This window comes from Giraffa tippelskirchi, chromosome 1 (genome assembly GCF_054371585.1).
Source record: "Giraffa tippelskirchi isolate mGirTip1 chromosome 1, T2T-mGirTip1v1.2.pri, whole genome shotgun sequence".
NCBI lineage: Eukaryota > Metazoa > Chordata > Mammalia > Artiodactyla > Giraffidae > Giraffa > Giraffa tippelskirchi.
In genome coordinates, this window is record NC_137275.1 from 138,867,490 (window position 1) to 138,885,833 (window position 18,344).

At 37.5% G+C, this 18,344-nt stretch overlaps 1 long non-coding RNA gene across 1 annotated transcript in view; it reads right to left on the reverse strand.

The window, feature by feature from the left end:
- Positions 1 to 18,344, reverse strand: part of LOC145509492 (uncharacterized) — a 54,124-nt gene that overhangs the window by 13,022 nt on the left and 22,758 nt on the right. Inside the window, exons 2-3 of the long non-coding RNA XR_014056113.1 lie at positions 4,554 to 4,795; positions 1,447 to 1,626 (exon numbers count right to left, since the gene is read on the reverse strand). This is a non-coding gene — a long non-coding RNA (uncharacterized LOC145509492). The remainder of the gene's footprint in view (positions 1 to 1,446; positions 1,627 to 4,553; positions 4,796 to 18,344) is intronic.

The following is an 18,344-nucleotide window of genomic DNA, read 5'->3' on the forward strand; positions in this document are numbered from 1 at the left end:
GTTCTCCTTCTTGCTCTTAGATATTTTGTGGTAAATTTCTGAAAATTTCATTTGGGTTAAGAATTATTACTGTTTTTGCAGTAGGAAATCTACCCTGTGTAGAAAATATTAGGCTGTAATATCCTGTACCCATCCCTGGGGGGAAGGCTGTAGTCAGTGGTTGATCTCCACTGAGGAACAAAGGCCCTGTCCCCATGCTCCATTTGGGGGTCATCCCAACTGGACTGCTTAGGAATTTGTTGCAAATGCAGCTCAGTTTAGTTAATTCCTTTGCCTAATTTTTACTCTTCCCAGGGAACCTGACCTAAGAAATGGACTCTATTTTCCTTTACCAACACTCTACAGTGAAAACTAAGGAGGTTTACTTGGATAAGTTAGTGAAATTGCAACCACCTACACACCCTCCTTTCCAGCATGTGTTCTTAGTTGCTCAGTTGTGTCTGACTCTGCAGCCCCCATGGACTGCAGCCCACAGGGCCCTCTGTCCATGGAATTCTCCAGGCAAGAATACTGGAGTGGGTAGCCATTCCCTTCTACAGTGGATCTTCCCGGCCCAGGGATCAAACCCCTGTCTCCTTGAAAGTGGATTCTTTACTGCTGAACCATCAGGGAAGCCCATTTCCAGCAACCTTCTACAGACTTCTTCAAAAATAATTGTTTTACTATTTCATACCACTCATCATTTGCCAAATTTAGTGTTTCCATGATCACAATCCAGGGAGGTTCAAAGCAAATCCTGTTTGTTTAGAAGCACTTCTGTTTCCTAAGCACATATACCTTTAACCTGCTAGGTGTTTATTGTTCTGTATTTAATATCTCTCTTTTGTCTCATTCTGGCCCTCTCAGCTTTTTAGAAACCCCCACTATATATGAACTGCTTATCTTAACTGGTTCATTAGCTTCTTCATAAGATAATTATAGATTTAAATGAAATAATTAGATAAAGCACAAGGCAAAATTGTTCTTGGGTGTTTGATAAGGGGTGTTTTATTAATATTATCATACCTTGGGCACGTAACTTAATCTATAAAAGGCTCATAATTTAGCAACCAGAGTCTGACAGTAAAGCAATAATCCTGAGAAAACAGTAGAGAAATACTCAATTTCAGAATGTTTTACTTGAAACCTGCTGTGTGCTGTGCTTATTCGCTCAGTCATGTCCAACTCTTTGCGGCCCCATGGACTGTAGCCACCAGGCTCCTCTGTCCATTGGGATTCTCCAGGCAAGAGTACTGGAGTGGGTTGCCATTTCCTCCTCCAGGGGGTCTTCCCAATTCAGGTATTGAACCCAGGTCTCCTGCATTGCAGGTGGATGCTTTACCATCTGAGCCACCTGGGAAGCCTATTTTTCTTAAAAATAGCTTGTATCTATTTTGGGGTAAGGCCATTTCCATTCTTTTCTCTCTCACCTTCATTTACATTTTCTTAAATTGAGATGTAACTTACATATAGGGCTTCCCAGGTGGCTCAGTAGTGAAGCATCCACCTGCAATGCAGAAGACACAGGTTCGATCGCTGAGTGGGGAAGATCCCCTGGAGAAGGAAATGGCAACCCACACCAGCATTCTTGCCTGGGAAGTCCCATGGACAGAGGAGTCTGGCAGGCTACAGGCCTTGGGATCATGACTAAAACAACAAATAAAAAAATTTACATAAAGCATTGTGAATGTTTAAGGTGGACAATCTTGATCCGATACATTTATAGATTTCAATACGATTAACACTCTGGGGCTAGCTAATACCTCCATTATGTCACACAGTTAAATCTTTTTGTGATGAGAATATTTAAGATCTAACTCCTCAGCAACTTTGAAGTATTCATCACATCATCAGTAACTATAATCGTAGTGCTGTGCATAGATCTCTCTCCAGAGCTTCCTTATCTTCTAAGAGCACGTCTATGCCATTTGGTTCAGGTCTGCTCATTCCTCCAACTCCCAGCCCTGGTAACCACCAACCATTCTACTCTCTGTGTCTACGAATTCAGCTTTTTTTAGATTCTACATGTAAGTGATAACATACAATATTCATTTACTCATCCCTATAACATACATAAATTAGTGTCAAAATTATTATATAAACTAGATTCACAGATCTTTGATATTACGGAATTTAACTTTGACATATTCCTGAAATATTTATTGAGAATTCACTTTGTGGCAGAAAACAGTCTAAGCCCATTAAAATTTGTTTTCTCCTATAAAATGTATGACCATCTTGTATAGTGCGGAAAGAAAGTGAAACTGTTAGTTGCTTAGTTGTGTCTCGCTCTTTGCAACCTCATAGACTGTAGCCCACCGATCTCCTCTATCCATGGACTTCTCCAGGCAAGAATACTGGGGTGGGTTGCCATTCCCTTCTCCAGGGGATCTTTCTGACCCAGAGATCAAACACAGGTCTCCCACACTGCAGGCAGATTCTTTACCATCTGAGCCACCAGGGAAGCCCTCTGTATCATGCAGAGTTCATATTAATTTCCCTAGTTTTCAGGTAAATGTATACATTTAGACTCTGAGTTTCAATTAATTTACGTGTTTCTTAAAGTAGATGTAAGGTTCACACTTGTGCTGCACTGTGCTTAGTCGCTCAGTCGTGTCTGACTCTTTGCAACCCTATGGACTGTAGCCTGCTAGGCTCCTCTGTCCATGGGGATGCTCTAGCCTACTGGAGTAGGCTGCCATGCCCTCCTCTAGGGGATCTTCCCAATCCAGGGATAGAATCCAGGTCTCCCACATTGAAGATTCTTTACTGTCTAAGCCACCAGGGAAGCCCAAGATTCAAACTTAAGTCTTGCTAACTCCAAATCTTATGTTTTCAGTAATCATTATATCCACTTATATTTAATTAAGAGTAATCATAATTCTCACAAGTATATAAAATTGCAAAAACTTACATAAACATCAGTAAGTGAGTCAGTATCCATGTACTAATCATACTACTATCATAAGAAAGGTAATGTTGTATAGGCCACAGTGACAGCCCTCATTTTTTACATCATAAAAACATAAGGGTTTCAGATACCTAGCACATAAAACATAAGATAACAAACAAAATGAGTCCTAGTCTTTGAATTTCTAATCACCAAAGTGGTAATTTTTTCAAATTTTATTTTGGTATGCTTCAAAAACTTGGGAACTACACTGTGACATGAATGCATTTAAAAGATTATAATTTAGGATTTAAAAATGAAACAAGTGTAAATATTTAATATACCTTTGAGCAACTTTTATGTCATGGTTGTCACCCAGGTATGTACATAATAAAAACAATTAAATCATGCTGAAATACAATACACAGAATATGTGCTGAGGGAATTAAATATGGCAGAAAATGATTAACAAATCAAAGACAAACATATTTTCAGTTCTGAAATGACTATAAAGGTCAGTTTTTCAATGATTTTATATTCCAAAGGGCATGATCTATTTGTTTTCAGTTTTATTAAGTCTATTGTCTTTTCGCTATGCTTTCCTCCCCACCAATGGTTACAAAAATAGCTATCCTAAGTAGAACCAAATAGTAATAACAAAGGTTTAATACTTACTAGGCATTTAATATTAAAGGGATGAGTAAAATAAAAAAGAAATGCATATGAGATATTGAGTTTATTATAAGCATTATATTATTTGATTTTTCCAATAGAAATGAAAGGAACTGTACAGATGACCTGTCTTGTTTCCTCCTTTTTCTATACATTCACCTAGTCTACATTTTTCAATCTCTCTTGTAGTTAGAATCAGTCATATAGCCTACTGAGTAGTGGATCTCTACTAGGTTAGCCTCATAAACCTCTCATATGCTGACAGTTTTGTTACTTTTTCTTGGAAGTTCTATATTAAACAATCTTAAAAGAGCTATATATTAAAAATAGAGAAGCCCCAAGCTGACAAAAATGAAGATCTCTCAATCTTAGCAGAGGATAAAGTTAACTCCCTACTGTCTTGAGTTTGACACTATGTGAAAAATCAATTTCTACTTTATTAAGCCTCTGAAATTTAGAGACTTAATTATTATAGCAGCTAGTGTTATCCTAATAATACTCTTATCCTCATTTTAACAATTATGGAAATTAAAAACTAGATAACAGATAGCTTTCTTCCCTTGGCATGTTAGTTGCACAGTCATGTCTGACTCTGCTAATCCATGGACGGTGGCCTGCCAGGCTCCTCTGTCCATGGAATTCTCCAGGCAAGAATTCTGGAGTGGGTAGCCATTCCCTTCTCCAGGGGATCTTCCTGACTGAGGGACTGAACCCAGGTCTTCTGCATTGCAGGCAGATTCTTTACCATCTGAACCGCCAGAGGTAGAGTCTACCAAACTTTTGCCTTGGACTAAGGAGTGACAAAATGTCCCTTTTTACTCTTCCATTCACCATTCTAGATAAAGTAAGCATTAACTTACCTTCTCTAGATCTATATATTTTAAGCTTCTCCATCTGTGTGAGTATTGAGTCACTGTGAGGTTATTTTTATATATTTGGTCAGTGTAGATGTACACAGCTTATAACTCAGTTATTATCTGCATTCCAATATTTTTGCGTATTTTTCACTTACTTCTTTGATTTTATTTCAGTGCTAGTCCATTTTGTGTATTTCGTCCTTTTACTGCTATCAACAGACTTTCTGATTATGTACAGTTTTATCTCCTTCCATATTCCGATTTTTTTCTTATCTGCCATTTTCAATTCCCTTTAATGATCTTCAGTGGCCATTGCTCACAGATTATGAAGTTTTTATGAGTGGAATAAATTAAAAGGCTTAAAACCATTCTCAGGATTGGTTTTATAGTTGGGATTCTGGTAATGAAGGAATAAAGAACAGATAAAGAAATAGAATAATTGGTTACAGAGGTTGATGATTTTATTTCCCTTTGATAGACTAATAGATTGAAAACAATTGTATCAAGTATATAGAAGGAAATGCCTTCATAAAATCATGTAACTTGACAATAATTTAGAATGGAGGTATAATAAAGCCACACATCCTCAATCTGCTTATTTATAAACTTTACCCCATCAGCATCTTTCTCTATCCTCCATCCCGTCAGTGGTATAGCTACTTCCTGAGTTAGAAAACCATAATGGATCTCTATATCATACAGAGTTTGGAGGACTTATTCATTTTTCCTGCAAAAGTTAAATAAAGTGCAAAACTTTCAGCCCATCAATCCTTTAGCAAGCTGTCCAAGGTGACATTTCATTAGCACATTTTGTCAGTGGATAAATCGTACAGCATGCTCTGAAGGGAAGGTGGAAAACATCTAGTCCTTTTTCATTAGATCCATCTGAACTTGAACCGCTGGAGATTACATACAAAAAGCACATGAGACAGAAGAAGCGCTAGCCTGTCTATAAACTGCATTAATCATTCATTCCCTTCAGAGTGTCTTAAGTCAGTGCCATGTCTCTGGTTAAGCCCCAAACTGGCTATTCAATTTTGAGCTGCACGACAGATACATTTCAAGGAAAATCAGAGACATAATGACTCCTGCCAGGCTTGATAAAGTCCTCATTCATCAATTAAGGGGTTCCAATAAGCTAAGATGGATATGGAAAAATAAGGAAACTTGTATGACAACACTTGCTGATTTTCTCTCTTCTTTCTCTGTTTGCTGAGTTCCTGGGAAGAGGGATCACAAAGCCTTCCTAAAAAACCTAGATTCAGAAGGAAGTCCTACCATCTCAGGGAAGAGGGTTCCCTTCATATTCTGCTGAGAGCAGACTGTATTCAGAATCAATTGACAAAAGTTTTATGAGCACCTTTATAATTCTCGAAGGAAGTGGTTTTAATTCACTTAAAGTTCTCACTCTTTTTTGTCCTGTTGAGCATGAAAGTCTGTGGAAACAGGAGTTCACCCTTGATTCTCATGATTTCAATTTTGTTGGATCAAACCAGAGTGCTAGGAATGTTTCCCAGGTTTAAATAGCTATAATGTCAAAATGTTTCTGAAACATATGCTCAAATATAAATTTTTGCTCTACAATTCCATCGAGAGTATATTTCAAATCAAGAGTGTTTTGTTTGTTTGAATGGGGAGAATATATCTTCTTTATAAAATGTACAGCATTTTCATTAGGGAAATTATCAAAGTGAATGAAAACTGATTGTAACTGGAAGTTGTACCAAAAAACTACTAAGCATAATATCTGGTCAGTTCCTACATGTACTGTAAGGAGTAGCCAGTACTATTACAAAGTATCCAATATCACTGAGGTCAGGATTTTTAAATCAATGAGAAGTGTTAGAAAAGAAATATAATTTATATTGCTTACTTACATGAACCCACAGAGCTAGTCAATCAACAGATATATATCCAAGATCTCATGGAGCCAAAGGTAACATTTGGCATTATTGTGAGACTGCATCATGATTAAACTGTATTTCAAATCCTTCAAAGTGCTTTGTTTTCAATTAAAAAAAAAAAATGGTTTTCATACTGTTCTCCTAGGATCATCATGTGGCTATTCCCCAAGTGTTCTAGAGCAAAGAGGACAGGTAGAAGCTTGGGTGGGGTTTGTGCGAAGCCCTCCAAAAACAACTGAAATGATCACACTGCTACATGTAGGGCTTCCTACTAAGTTTCCTTTGGATAAAAATTCTGTACCTAAGATATACATTAGAAAATCACTGTAATAATTAAATTGAGGATGTCTTCTTTCCTTTGACTGCCATAAGACACAATGTATTATACAAACACAAGCAGAAATCTCCGTATCTGAATGTAAGCCAACCACTGGCTGAGAAAATTTGGATGGAATATCTTTATTGCATAATGGAATTACTGAAATTGGTTTGCTGATCAGTAGCATAGCCAACATCAATCCATTTATTAAAGTGATTAATCACAGTCTGTTATTAAGTGCTTTCCAATTTTTTTTTCCTCTTAGCATTTTGTCCTATTAAATTGAACTTAAAAGAAATATCTTCTTGATATTTTTTAATTGTGAGAGTAAGTAAACATTTACTCATCTTGATATGAGTTGTTTCCTGGGTCCTATACCTTACTTTATTAAGTAATTTTTACTTTTTATAAAGTGTCTTCATGGCAATTTCATTTGATTTTCACAACTGTGAATTTTACATAGAGTCTAGTCAAGCTTTACAGAGAAGGCAGTGGCACCCCACTCAAGTACTCTTGCCTGGAAAATCCCAGGGACAGGGAAGCCTGGTGGGCTTCCGTCTGTGGGATCACACAGAGTCAGACATGACTGAAGCAACTTAGCAGCAGCAGAAGTCAAACTTTAAAGTCTTAATGCCCAAGTTCATTAGCTAAATCAGGTGATAGAGCTAGAAACTGGTCTGGACCATCTACCTCTCAGATCTTGAACTCTCCACACATGAACTTCCTGTTTCTAAACAAGTCTAGTTCCAGAAGATTTATATGTGCTTATATTGCAAATAATGATATTCCATCACCAAACAGATATGGATTAAAAAGAGTGGTAGAATAGTGGCCAAAACAGAAGGCCTAGGAAACTTCAGCTATACCCATACCCAGACTCTTGTATTATACTCTGTAAAGTCACTACAAAACACAACATCCTTCAATAGGGACACTTTACATATTCTTCATGTCTCATATGTGCAAATAGAAATCTCCTTACTTGACACTTGAGGCAAAGATAGTCCCAAAACAAGATCAGTTCAGTTCAGTTATTCTGTCATGTCTGACTCTCTGTGACCACATGGACTGCAGCACACCAGGCCTCCCTGTCCATCACTACTAATTCCTGGAGCCTACTAAAACTCATGTCTGTTGAGTCGGTGATGCCATCCAATCATCTCATCTCTGTCGTCCTCTTCTCCTCCCGCCCCCAATCCATCCCAGCATCAGGGTCTTTTCTGGTGAGTCAGTTCTTTGCATCAGGTGGCCAAAGTATTGGAGTTTCAGCTTCAGCATCAGTCCTTCCAATGAATATTCAGGACTGATTTCCTTTAGGATGGAATGGTCGGATCTCCTTGCAGTCCAAGGGACTCTCAAGAGTCTTTTCCAGCACCACAGTTCAAAAGCATCAATTCTTCGGTGCTCAGCTTTCTTTATAGTCCAACTCTCACATCCATACATGACTACTGGAAAAGCCATAGTTTGACTAGACGGACCTTTGTTGGCAAAGTGATGTCTCTGCTTTTTAACATGCTGTCTAGGTTGGTCATAACTTTTTCTGCAAGGAGCAAGCATCTTTTAATTTCATGGCACCATCTGCAGTGATTTTGGAGCCCCCCAAAATAAAGTCTGTCTCTGTTTCCACTGTTTCCCCATCTCTTTGCCATGAAGTGATGGGATCAGGTGACATGATCGTAGTTTTTCTGAATGTTGAGTTTTAAGCCAACTTTTTAACTCTCCTTTTTCACTTTCATCTAGAAGCTTTTTATTTCTTCTTCGCTTTCTGCCATAAGGGTCAAGTCATCTGCATATCTGAGGTTATTGATATTTCTCCCGGCAATCTTGATTACAGCTTGTGCATCCTCCAGCCCAGCATTACTCATGATGTACTCTGCATATACATTAAATAAGCAGGGTGACAATATACAGCCTTGACATACTCCTTTTCCTATTTGGAACCCGTCTGTTTTTACATGTCCAGTTATAACTGTTGCTTCTTGACCTGCATATAGATTTCTCAGGAGGCAGGTCAGGTGGTCTGGTACTCCCATCTGTTTAAGAATTTTCCACAGTTTGTTGTGATCCACACAATCAAAGGCTTTGGCATTATAAGTTAAGCAGAAGTAGATGTTTTTCTGGAACTCTCTTACTTTTTTGATGATCCAATAGATGTTGGCAATTTGATCTCTGGTTCCTCTGCCTTTTCTAAAACCAGCTTGAACATCTGGAAGTTCATGGTTCACATACTGTTGAAACCTGGCTTGGAGAATGTTGAGCATTACTTGATTAGTGTTTGAGATGAGTGCAATTGTGTGGTAGTTTGAGCATTTTTTGGAATTGCCTTTCTTTGGGATTGGAATGAAAACTGACCTTTTTCCAGTCCTGTGGCCACTGCTGAGTTTTCCAAATTTGCTGGCATATTGATTGCAACACTTTCATAGTATCATCGTTTAGTATTTTAAATAGCTCAACTGGAATTCCATCTCCTCTACTAGCTTTGTTCATAGTGATGCTTCCTAAGGCTCACTTGATTTTGCATTCCAGGATGTCTGGCTCTAGGTGAGTGATCACATCATTGTGATTATCTGGGTTGTGAAGATCTTTTTTGTAAAGTTCTTCTGTGCATTCTTGCCACTTCTTCTTAATATCTTTTGCTTGTTAGGTCCATATCATTTTTGTCCTTTATTGTGCCCATCTTTGCATGAAATGTTCCTTTAGTATCTCAAATTTTCTTGAAGAGATCTCTAGTCTTTCTCATTCTGTTGTTTTCCTCTATCTCTTTGCATTGTTCACTGAGGAAGTCTTTCTTATCTCTCCTCACTCTTCTTTGAAACTCTGCATTGAAATGGGTATATCTTTCCCTTTCTCCTTTGCCTTTTGCTTCATTTCTTTTCACAGCTATTTGTAAGGCCTCCTCAGACAGCCATTGTGCCTTTTTGCATTTCTTTCCCTTGGGGATGGTCTTGATCCCTGACTCCTGTACAATGTCATGAAGCTCCATTCATAGTTCTTCAGGAACTCTGTCTATCAGATCTAATCTCTTGAATCTATTTGTCACTTCCACTGTATAATCGTAAGGGATTTGATTTAGGTCATTCCTGAATGGTCTAGTGGTTTTCCCTACTTTCTTCAGTATAAGTCTGAATTTGGAAATAAGTAGGTCATGATCTGAGCCACAGTGGCTCCCAGTCTTGTTTTGCTGACTGTATAGAGCTTCTTCATCTTTGGCTGCAAAGAGTATAATCAATCTTTTCGGTATGACCATCTGGTGATGTCCATGTGTAGAGTCTTCTCTTGTGCTGTTGGAAGAGGGTGTTTGCTATGACCAGTGCGTTCTCTTGGCAAAACTCTATTAGCCTTTGCCCTGCTTCATTCTGTACTCTAAGGCCAAATTTACCTGTTATTCAAGGTATTTCTTGACTTCCTACTTTTGCATTCCAGTTCCCTATGATGAAAAGGATATCTTTTTTTAGTGTTAGTTCTAGAAGGTCTTGTAGGTCTTCATAGAACAAAACAAGATAGTAATTGAATATTATAAGTATGTTCGGCTTGGAAACAGCTTGGAATGCTCCATGTTTTTAGTCAGACTGAATGTTTTGAATTAATCTGAGAAGTGTTAGAAAAGAAAATCTTATGTCACTTGGCAGGTTATTCACACTGATAAAAAATATTGAGGGTTTTCATCATATTATTTAGTATTATTTGCAGTGCTGTTATTGTTTTGAAGGGGTGCATAAATAGCCAATGGAGTCAGGTTGGTTAGTGTCAGAGCAAGGGCAGTGTGTTAGTTGTGCCTGCCACTAGATGTCTTGGGTCAGGTTCTGCTATTTTAAATGACCTGGTCACTTATACATTGTTTTAGAAGAACACTTGTCATCTACCATAAATATTTTTTTCCCATTAATAAATAAATTCAATGCTTGTCTAATTGATATACCTGAAATAATCTCAGTGAGGTAGGAAGATTACTAAACAGGAAATCAGAACCTCTACAAACTGTTTACTGGTAGATTAGATTTTAACTAACTTTCCATCTTGGGTTGATCCCTGGTCCTCAGTTTCCTCACTTATAACATGAGTTGAGTGTATTCAATGCAGCTAAGGTAACTAAAACTTTAAGAATTTTTGCATGAATAATTTGTGAAATCATGAAAAAAAATGATTCACATGTTTTTTGAATGTGAAATCAAAACTCCGTATTCCTTGTTTCTATTGTCAATTCACTGTTTGATTATGTCACGCTTTTTGTGACAGAATGATCACAAGAGAGCAGGGACACACATCTTTCCTCTTGCCACACTGCAAAGGTCAGCACAAAGCATGCATAAACACCAGAATGAACAGAAATTTACTTGTAAAGAAATATCCTGAGTGAGAGTATCAGGGCAAGTGTAAGAGTTACTGAGGGTTGGGATCTATATGTGACAGCCTCAGTTTGCTTCCAAAACATCTATCACCACTTGCTTCTTCTTACTGGCCACTCCCCCAAATCACAGATGTCAGCAGTAAAAGGGGCTCCTAAGATGTGGTTTGGGACATCATGTAATACATGAAACAAGCTCAGTGCTAAGATACCAACTTGTCTCTATAAGATCATTTTTTTAAAGTTCCTACTCTAAAGAGTGCCTGTCTTATGGCTTGAAGTTAAATTTGGCTATATAAACAACTAAGTTGATTTTTATGTAAACAACAAAAAGATTAAGAAAGATACTAAATGACAATCCCAACCTCTCTTTTTAGCAGAATGAGATTTAACTGTGCTATAGCAGTGCCCATTATGTGATCTTCTGGCAACATAGATAAATGGGAGAAAACCATTTGGTTCGAAAAATACAGCTTCTTAATCGCTGACACTTCAAGCTAAAAGTTATAAGTTATGATACATTAGATAAAATATTTCATTACTTGTAATAAAACCATTTTGATTAAACCAAATAGGCAAATCATTAAAAAGAGGAAGTGCTTCATTGAACCCAGGGGCAGGAATACAGATGATCTCAAGGTGGGACTGTGCTGGTTTATTAATATGTGAACATCCTGGGTCACAGAGTGCCCAGATTAAGCATTATTTATAGGTGTGTCTGTGAGGTCATTTTTGGATGACATCAGCATTTGAATTGGTGGACACAGTAAAGTAGACTGCCCTCCCTGGTGTAAGTGGGCAGTCTTACTGCCCACTTTTTCTACTCAGGCCCTAATCTATTGAGAACCTGAGCAGAAAAAAAGTAGAAGAAAGGAAGATGTGTCCCATTCCGACCTGCCAAATTGAGATGGGACATCTCATTTTATCTCCTCTTGCCCTTGGACTAAAATTTACACTATCATCTCTCCTGCTTTTCAGGTCTTCAAACTTGCACAGGAATTACACCACCAGCTCTCCTGGGTCTCCAGCTTGCAGACTGCGTACCATAGGACTTCTCAGCCTCTGTTATCATGTGAGCCAATGTTTTATAATACACCTCTCTCAGTTGATAGATAGATGAGAAATTAGTTCTGTTTTTTTTCTGGAGAACTCTAATATACAGACTAAAATCAGTCTTAAAGAAGATCTGGGAAAATAATCCTGCATTTCTCTTCTGTTGACGTTTTTTGTTGTTTTTGCTGTGATGTGCCATGCTTAGTCACTCAGACATGTCTGACTCTTTGTGACCCCATGGACAGTAGCCCACCAGACTCCTATCTCCATGGGATTCTCCAGGCAAAAATACTGGAGTAGGTTGCCACGCCCTTCTCCAGGGGATCTTCCCCACCAGGGATCGAACCCAGGTCTCCCACATTGCAGGCGGATTCTTTACCATCTGAGCCACTAGGGAAGTTTGTTCACTTTTTTCTACCAAGGGGTTTATTCCTTTGGTGGGGTCTGGGGTGGGGAATGAGGCTGAAGGAAGGAAGCACTAGAAAAGGGAGATATGGTCCCAGGCTAGGTGAACCGACCAAAGTTGTCTAAAAACATCACGCACAAACACCAAAATCTCCTTGGTGATATATCTAGAATAAATACATGCTTGTTATATTGAGATAATGTTTGCTCCATCCTCACGGACCACATTTCCTAATGGCTGGCGCTATGGTGAGTGAAAGTCTCTCTGTTGTGTCTGACTCTTTGCAATCCCATGGACTGTAGTCTGCCAGGATCCTCTGTCTATGGATTTCTCCAGGCAAGAATACTGGAGTAGGTAGTCGTTCCCTTCTCCAGGGGATCTTCCCACCCCAGGGATTGAACCCAGGTCTCCCACATCGAAGGCAGATTCCTTACCATCTGAGCCATCACGGAAACCCATGGCACTATGGTAGTAACACCAAAAAGAACACAGCAGATTTGAACTCAGGCTGGTAGAGGAGTCAGGCTTCTAAGAAGAAAATTGCAAAAAAGAGGGATAAACTCTAGAAAAAAGATAACCACAGCATTCTAGTGAGGACTTAGGAGAACCAACTGAGGTTGAAACAAACTTTTCTTAAGTGATAACATCAAGCCTTCTGGCCATTGCAAATGCAGTCTATTAACAAGGTACTAAGGCCCTGCTGTTGGGTATGAGATCATTAGCCCCACCCTCCTTTCCACTGGACAGGCTTTAATGAAATGTAAATGTCTGGGCCATAGTAAATCCCTAGTAACCAAGGACTTACAACTCTTACTGTGCAATTGAGGAATTGCCATAGATAACTAAAACAACCACTGACTGCTCATATATCAAAAGAATTAATGCCTTAATCTCTAAACCTGGTTCATAATTCTTTAAGTTTATTTTTACTGTATAATTACTTTGCTTTTACATGTTGCAATAAAATTGTGGCAATGCTGCAGATGATACCATTCTTCTGCAATTCTTTTTTGCCTCAATCAGGTTATTATAGCTGAGGTTGAAAAGATTTATTATAATTGTAAATATGAATAAACTACAGTGGAGTTTTATGGCAATATCTCTATTTTCACAATAATTTACTCTAAGAACTATACATTTCAGGATGATAAAAAAGTTAAAAGTACAGTAAAACATTGTTTCAGTGTTCTCTTCCTTAAAATAGATATTTCATGTCATAGGTACATGATGTAGAGTCTTCATTTCCAAATAGGAACCTGCTGTTTCAAGACTTTTGTTAAACAAAAATGTGTGTTTTCTAGACTCACTAAATTAAAAGGTTGTATTGAAGGGAAGGTTTAACTGTAACGTGAACTTTACACAAAATATCAATGAGCTACTGAGACAAAGCATTGGGAGAAAAACCGGTTAAAAAAAAAAAAAGTAACCAGTTATTCACATTGAGAACTGTGTCTAACACTGTGGATGAAAAAGAAGTAGAACGCATGGCCTTTACTTTCATAGCAGTTCGTTATACCATCGCCCTAATTTGAATATTCTCCTTTTATTCTGCTTTCCTAAAATATCAGGACTTTGCTTCATATGTTTCTCACTGTATAAACACCCCTGGAAGCATGTGATGGAGGAACAGGATTTACCTGATGCTATAAGATAAAATGGCACACAATCCTGAAGCTGCATTTTACCTGAAGATTTGGTGGGGGGCTTCCCGGTAGCTCAGAGGGTAAAGAATCTGCCTGTAATGCAGGAGACCCTCAGTCGGGAAGATCCTTTGGAGAAGGGAATGGCTACCCACTCCAATATTGTTGCCTGAAGAATTCCATGGACAGAGGAGCCTGGCAGGCTATAGTTCATGGGGTCACAAAGAATCATACATGACTGAGGGACAAGGCCTTAAACAATTTAACTAGTAAATAAAATTGAAACATTACTCTATATACTGAAATAAAATTCTCTTAAAACAGAACCTGAAATTTTAAAGAAATTCTGCATTAGTTGTACTTAATGTCCAATTCCAAACTCCCTACAGGTATTTATTTACTCCTTTCTTCTTCTCAGAGAAGTTTCACCAGTACAGATGACCCCTGACTGATGATGGTTTGACTTAACGACTTTTTGACTTTAGTGTGAAAGTGACAGTCACTTAGTAGAAACCAAATTTCAGACTTGGAATGTTGACTTTTTCCCAGACTAACCTGATATGATGCTCATTGTAGTGCTAGGCAGTGGCAGCCACAGGATTACAAGGGTGAACTACTAACACACTTTGAATCATTCTCTACCAATACAACCATCCTGTTTTTAACTTTCAATGTAGTATTCAATAAATGCCCACAATGTATTTAATGCTGTGATAAAATAGGCTTCGTATCAGATTGTCTTACCCTACTTAGGATAATGTCAGTGTTCTGAGCATGTTTAAAGTAGGCTAGGCTAAGCTACAGTGTCTTCTGCACTAAGTTGATTAAATGCATTCCAAATGCCTACAATTTCAGTTTAGAATGGGTTTATTGTAACCCATCATAAGCTGAGGAAGATCTGCACTTTCAAACATCCACTTTAAGTTACGTTCTTTCATTATGTTCAGATTTTTGAAAGTCATAATGTGGGGGAATTCAAACAAATATCAGTGATGTTCTGTTTACTATGTATCTCTGTAAATGCTTTCTTCATGCTAGTATGTGTGCTCAGGTTGAGACATATATCCTGTTCATAAGAAAGCTTCAGAATTAGTTTCTTGAATAACTGAATTCAGGTAAGTAAGGCCAGACCCACTAGAAGGAAATCTAGCCGAGTATTTATTAAATCATGACCTTAGAACAAACCCTATCACCATTTCCCTGATCCTCCTCTAGGTTTTACTCTAGAATCTCAGATTTTCTAGTCCCCAGTTTCCCACATTTAATGCTTCCCGTTAAGAATACATTCAATATTTCATTTTTCACAATCACTACCTTAATAGCTTTAGGAATCACATTGACCTTTCTACCACAGATAAGAATCCATCAGAAAAGAGGACAACAGGGTTATTTTAAATCACCACCTATTCCTTAAATACATGTATTATTGGTATTCAAATCTTCCTTTATTATGTGATCTTAATGTCTTCATTGCTAATATATTATTATGGAGTTTTGCATTGATATGCCTGAGGAATTTTGTTCTGTGATTTTCTTTTTTTTTACAATATCTTTGTATATGGTAATAGAATTATTTTGGCTATGATTTTTTTTCTATTTTGTTGATTTCTGTTCTTTATTCTTTTCTTTGACCATTCGGGTTTCTTTGCTCCATTTTTGGAGTTGTATAGTGGAAACTTAGATCTTTCATTTTTTTCACATATATAGGTTTAAAATTTTAAATTTCTTACTAAGTAGGTATTAATTTAGCTGCAATCAGTTAAAAATATTTTTCTTGTGTGAATTATTTGCCCTAGACAAGATCATGGAGTAGAAAGACATGAGCTCACCTGTTCTTTCAAAAACACCAAAATCACAACTATAGTAAGTCTCCTGCATATGAACCTTCAAGTTGTGAACTTTTGAAAACGTGAATGTGAGTTCATATATCCAATCATGTAAGTTAGTTCATGTGTCTGGTGCCTATTGTCACATGCATGCATCCTCTACAAGTGGTTGTGCTTTGTATACTTTATTGTATAGCACTGTATAAAGTATAGCAGTACAGTAGCTTTATTTCAAGCCTAGAATATCTGGAAGCAAGTGTAAAAGCAGTAGTGATATAGGTGGTATTATACTTCTCAAGATACTATACTGTAAGATTAAAATGATTTTATTTTTCATGTTTGATTTTTTGTCTATTATTTGTGTGAAAAGTATTATAAACCTGTTATAGCTGATTACATTAGTTGGACAATTAAGTTAACTTAGTTGGACTTATGAAGACACTCTCAGAACAGAAATTATTAGTATGTAGGGGACTTAACATAACTCCTGAACAGTCATCAACAACAACAACAAAAAAACCTCTGGAACCTATCAAAAAAGATGCCCTATATCCAAAGTCAACGAAGAAGCCACAATGAGATGGTAGGAGGGGCGCAATTATAAGGTCAAACTCCATACCTGCCATTTGTGTGACCTGCAGACTGTAAAGTAATTATACCACAGGAATGAAAGTTCTGAGCCCCATGTCAAATTCTCCAGCCTGAAGAGCTGGCAATGAGATGAGGAGTCCATAGAACATCCAGTTTTGCAAGTCAGTGGGGTTTGATCACAGGAATTTCACAAGACTGGGGGAAATGGAAATTCCACTCTTAGAAGGTAGATACAAATACCTAGATACAAATACCTAGAGACAAATGAAAGCACAATGATCCAAAACCTATGGCATGCAGCAAGAGGGAAGTTTATAGCAATACTATCTTACTTACTTCAGGAAGACTCAAACAAATCTCAACCATCATTCTCCTAAGGCAAATAGAGAAAGAAGAATAAATAAAATTCAAAGTTAGCAGAAGAAAAGAAATCATAAAGATCAGAGAAGAAATAAATGAAAAAGAGACAATGAAAACAACAGAAAAGATCAATGAAACTAAGAGCTGGTTCTTTGAAAAGTTAAACAAAATTGATAAGCCTTTAGCCAGAGTCATCAAGAAGAGGAGGCAGAGGCCTTAAGTCTCCCATCAAAGGAAAGTCCAGGACAGGATAGCTTCACAGGTGAATTCTATCAAACATTTAGAGAAACACTAACACCTATCCTTCTGAAACCATTCCAAAAAAAATTGCAGAGGAAGGAATGCCCCCAAGCTCATTCTGAGGCCACCATTACCCTGATCCTCAAACCAAAGATATCAGCAAAGAAAGAAAATTATAGGCCAATATCACCAATGAACATAGATACAAAGCCCTCAACAAACCCAATGCAATAATACATTAAATTGATCATACACGATGATCAAGTAATCAATCAATGTGATAAACCACATCATCAAATAGAAAAATAAAACCTGATAATCTCAATAAATGCAGAGAAAGTTTTTGACAAAATTCAACATCTATTTATGATAAAAAATTCTTTAGAAAGTGGGCATAGAGGAAACATACCTCAACATAATAAAGTCCATATATGACAAAGCTATAGCTAATATCACACTCAATGGACAAAAGCTGAAAGCATTTCTTCTAAAATTAGGAACAAGACAAAGATGTCCATTTTCACAACACAGTTTTGGAAGTCCTAGCCATGGCAATCTGAGAAGAAAAGGAAATAAAACGAATCCAACTTGGGAAAGAAGAAGTAAAACTGTCACTGTTTGCAGATGACATGATACATACATAGAAAATGCTAAAGATGCTGCTAGAAAACTACGAGAGCTCATCAATGAATTTGGTAAAGTTGCAGGATACAAAATTAATAAACAGAAATATGTTGCACTTTTATACACTAAAAATGAAAGTTCAGAAAGAAAAATTACAGAAAATATCCCATTTACCATCACATCAAAAATAATAAAATATACATAGGAATAAACCTACGAATCTGCAGTGGAGGTGACAAATGGATTTAAGGGATTAGATCTAGTAAACAGTGTGCCTGAAGAACTATAGGAGGCAGCAAACAATACCATCCCAAAGAAAAAGAAAAAGCTGTTTGCTTTACAAACAGCTGAAGGAGAGAAGCGAAAAGAAAGGGAGAAAGGGAAAGGTACATCCAACTAAATGCAGAGTTCCAAAGAATAGCAAGGAGAGACAGGAAGGCCTAATACTTCAGGGTTAAGATGGCAGAGTAGAAGAACGTGTGCTCATCTTCTCCTGTGAGAACACTGAAATCGCAATTAGCTGCTAAACAGCCATTGACAAGAGAATGTTGGATCCCACCAAAAAGATACCCTGTGTCCAAGGGCAAAGGAGAAGCTCCGACGAGACGGTAGGAGGGGTGAAATCCCATTTAGAATCA